General features: G+C 42.4%; 1 pseudogene; it reads right to left on the bottom strand.

Annotated features, from left to right (window-relative positions):
- Positions 1-914: 914 nt before the first annotated feature.
- On the bottom strand, positions 915-4359 carry LOC139240539 (probable G-protein coupled receptor 139; annotated as a pseudogene).
- Between the last annotated feature and the right edge of the window lie 373 nt (positions 4360-4732).

The following is a 4732-nucleotide window of genomic DNA, read 5'->3' as shown; positions in this document are numbered from 1 at the left end:
GTAAAACGGGAGGAACGTACCAGAATCCAGGTGGACATAGTCAGGCTAGTGACTTCAACAGAAACATGGCAGTGGACATTTGAAGCAGAGAATTGTGCAGTGAACCATATTGTAGGTACAAATGAGGAGAAGCAATATGAACTAAATGGTACAATTAAAAAGAGGCTGTCAGAATTCGCGGAATTGTTACTTCACAGGTCCGAGAAGGTTTAAATAGATTTAATCATGAATGGTTTCGGCACAGTAGATCGAGGAATATTATTTCCATTGGCTGGAGGCTTGCTAACCAGTGGACACAGATTTAAATTCTTGACAAGAAATCTAATGGGGAAATAAAGAGTTGCTTGGACACCTCTAATTATTGTCGTGAATGACGAGACTGAAAGGGTGGATAATCCGGCTTCAGTACTAACAGTCTCGAAGGAATTGGAAAAATATTTGATAGGTAAAATTACCAAAACTATGGGCAAGACCAGCTGAGTGGGACTAATTGCATATCTTTTTCAAAGAGCTGGCAATTTGCACGATGGCCCGAATTATCTGCTTATGTGCTATGTAATCCTACGAACTATTTCAGCGCATGTCCGAACCTTATCGTCTTGAATATTCATGCTATCTAGATCAAAATCCCTGAAAGGTTCGGGTGTGTTGTGTATTTTATCAGGTTAATTATGTCCTCGTAACGTGATACTATTCTGTCAACCCGTGCTAACTACTTCTGTGTAATATGTGATTGTGTTAAACCTCGACGTCCCCACATCAGATAACGTTTCCTTTCTGCCGCAATGTCATCTATATTGAGTTTATTTTGTTTTCTACATGAGAAACCGTGGATATTCACCATGGCCTTCTCCTGCTTCGCTCCTTTCCTTACATCATGTTGATTTCTGATGCTGCATCTTCTACATTCAGTCTCACCATTTAATGATTTTAACAATTCGGAGACACGGACATTTCACCACATTCTTCAACTGCTCTCTGAACTTATTCTGGGTCACGGCATAAATACAAGTGTTTGTGCAGCAACTCAGGAGCTGGAGCATAAATCCTATTTCTTTCATGTAAAAAGATAGATGTATAGTAGCAGAAAATAAATACGACAACCGGTTCCAAATAGAAAACAACATAAACACAGCCCATAACAGAATGAAATTGCCTGAAATAATGAGCAGTAAAATGATAGATTTCCTTCATTGCTCCATCTCTATGTCACTGGCAATCCCCTCGCTGCTGTGATTCCGGAGTCTCCTGCGGACTCTGCAGGCCACTAAAATGTGTCTGATGGTTAAAGCATTGAGGAGCAGAATCAGAACAAATGGGATGCAAGGGGTTAGAATAGAATGAAGAAGCTCGAGTGTTCCCCACAAACGTGAAATCATAACAAGAACACTCACGTAACAGAACCAGGGGGTATTGGCTAACCTGTACCAAGGTAAATACATAAAGTACCAGAAAATGTTCTTTAAACAGCTCAGCACAGTCACTGCTCCAAGAACCAGAGCCGCGGTTTTCTCAGTGCAATATTTAGTTTTCAGCTTCTGGCAACAAATTGCCATGAATCGATCAAAGGTGAAAGTGACGGTGAACCAGACAGAACAGTCTGTGGCTACATAAAGCAGGACGGCGTGAATATTACACACTCGGATTTCTCGCACAAAATACAGACGATAAGCAATTGGAATCTGCCTCAATATCAGGTCAGTGATAACAACCATTAGATCCGCCACTGCCATGGCCACCAAGTAGCGAGTGACGCATTTGGAGAGGCCGCACTTTCCCCGAGACAGGATCACAATCGTCATTGAGTTAGCTGTGAGGAAGGGACATCAAAAGGAAATTAACATAACAGGACGAAAGTGAATTCAGTGGGTTGAAGGGGTTGGAGTAACATTTCTACATTTATTACTGCTGCCAGTGATGGAATTTAATAAAGTTCCAGAGAAAGGGCTTTCTGCTGGAAACGGGATGTACAATGCAAACTGTGCAACTCACCAATCAGCAAAGAATGGTAAATGGAACCGGGGCATGGGATTTAATATTGCAAGAGTAGTGTGCCATCTAATCAGAAGATCAATACTGAAATGGCATTAGGCCTCATCTCCAGGTTTATTAAATCATTGCCTGCTGTTGCAGGAAACCTGCAACCATCGACCTTCTGGGATTCTGTTCCCAGTCTACATGCAAACAGGAGTTAGTTTGGGTAATTGGACTTTGGCTGAAATGTCTTGGTCGGTCATTATGGGCCGTAATTCAGCGGCAGAAATTACAGGAGTGCGTCCGGTGAGAGTGAGTAAGTGACCGGGGGAGAATGAATCACTTACGAGGGAGAGTGAGTCACTGACCGGGAAGAGTGAGTCAGTGACCGGGGAGAGTGAGTCAGTGACCAGGGGACAGTGAATCAGTAGCCAAGGAGAGTGAGTCAGTTACCAGGGGAGAGTGAGTCAGTGACCAGGGAGAGTGAGTCAGTGACCGGGAAGAGTGTGTCAGTAACCAGGGAGAGTGAGTCAGTGACCGGGGAGAGTGAGTCAGTGACCAGGGGAGAGTGAGTCAGTGACCAGGAGAGAGTGAATCAGTAACCAGTGAGAGTGAGTCAGTGACCAGGGAGAGTGAGTCAGTGACAGGGGAGAGTGAGTCAGTGACCAGGGAGAGTGAGTGAGTGACCGGGGAGAGTGAGTCAGTGACCGGGAAGAGTGAGTCAGTAACCAGGGAGAGTGAGTCAGTGACCGGGGAGAGTGAGTCAGTGACCGGCAGAGAGTGAATCATTGACCTTTGAGATAGACCCTGGAAGAGCATGAACAAAATATACGGGAGCAAAGCGAGTTTGGTTATTGTGTTTAAACTGGTCTGTGATTCCCTCTGAGCCAAATGCTTCAGACATTCCTACGCGGTTTCAGGGCACAAAAAGGATCTTTTGTTTGAAGTTAGTTCGAGAAAAATATTTAACATTTTAATCTGGTGTGAAAGCATGTAATACAACAGAGCAATGCTTCCACGTGCACTTAAATCTGACATATTACATCCCGTGAAAATAACACATTATTAAATAACATTTTAGACGACTTTCAACTCACTGATCCTCCAAATGGTTTCAAATAATCTCGACTATAAATGTTCTAATGCTGTGACCAGTCCTCTTTTGAGGATGGCCCGCACCTGACGTTTCCTTCTCACCCCAGATGCTCGGTCGATTTATATCTATCTGCGCTGGAGTAAAATGGGCAATGTGAAACCAATCCAGCTTTCTTCATGCCGCATTAATGTGAAGGTAATGGGCGGTGATGTATAACTTGCAGCTAATTCTAATCGTTCGATTTAAAAAATCGCACAAAGTTCAAACTGTCCGCTGCTGTGTGATAAGACATTTTTGTGATTGTGTTTAATATAACATAGATTAAATTTAGCACCTTTGTGGTGTGTTAAAATCTCTGCATCCAATTAGGTGATTTGTTCTACATCTGTGGTTGAGATTTAATTAAATATCTGAATCTAACAAGATCAGCACTAAAACAGAGTTCTGTATCTGTGGTTGAGATTTGATGGAACTTCAATTGACGCGGTGAATTGGCACCAATAAAGTGAACTCACCGCTCATTGTTCTCCAGTGACAATCAACAAGAATCAGTTGCACGGAAGCAGAGCAAGAGATGGGGCAGAGCCAGAAGAGTTCTCATTGAGAGATTCTCCTGAACTGTGCTTGATGGACATGAGGTGGGAGATTTCTTGTTCACAGATACGATCGGAAATCAATCCATTGATCTATAACTGGAGATACATTCAATCACGAATGAATGTGTACTCCCATCCTAACCTCTCAGAACACTGACTTATGCTGCGAAAGATATTTTACAAATGGAGACGTCAGACTGAACCTGGACGGACATTGTTGAATATTCACGGTGTGTTTGTAAGCTTTCTGCCAGGACTGGATTCCCCCACTTGGTATAATTCACTGTTCCCAGAGCACGCTGATTGATTGTGGAAACCCATGAACACATCTGTCCGATTGAATAGAATATGCTTTACAGACACAGACTATAAGAGGATCATCCAGTGAGATTGCTTTTGTTGGAAATTAACAAAAGATTCAGATTTCTATCTGACCCAATCACATGGAGAAAAGATGAAAAGGTGATATTTGCTCTTCACTGCACTCAGGCCAGTCAACGGGTGAATGTGACATTGTCACATTGGGGAATCACAAAACATTATCAGCCCCAGAGCCAGAGAGAATCTGTTGGTTCAATTAGTTTTGGGATATTGTGATAGCAATGAGATAATGCAGTCACACAGTTAAACATGATCTACAACATGAGTAGCCGGACATAGTGACTTACCAGTGACCCCGACCACAGCTAGAATGGGGTAGTATATAATTTATGTCGCAAAAACGAACGTTAGTATTATAAACTCATTGATTCTTAAATACATTATTCTCCTCTCGGTAGAGCCGCTGGTGACAGTGAGTGTCGGATTTGATGCTCTCTGCGAGACTGTGGTATAACACATAGAGATGTTTGCTGCATTAATAAAAGCGATAACCTCTCCAGTGATACAATTATGGTCCATGGAGAGTCACATTAATTACAGTCACCGAACAAACACATTTAATTAATCTATGCGGTCTGATATTAATTACAGTCAATGAACAAACACATTCAGTTCACCCCTTTCAAACCAACACTCCTCGAAATACTAAATGCACTTATGGATGTACAGTAGAATGGCCCATTGT

This window comes from Pristiophorus japonicus, chromosome 32 (genome assembly GCF_044704955.1).
Source record: "Pristiophorus japonicus isolate sPriJap1 chromosome 32, sPriJap1.hap1, whole genome shotgun sequence".
NCBI lineage: Eukaryota > Metazoa > Chordata > Chondrichthyes > Pristiophoridae > Pristiophorus > Pristiophorus japonicus.
The sequence above is the reverse complement of the archived record's forward strand: the minus strand, read 5'-3'. Positions and strand labels throughout refer to the sequence as shown.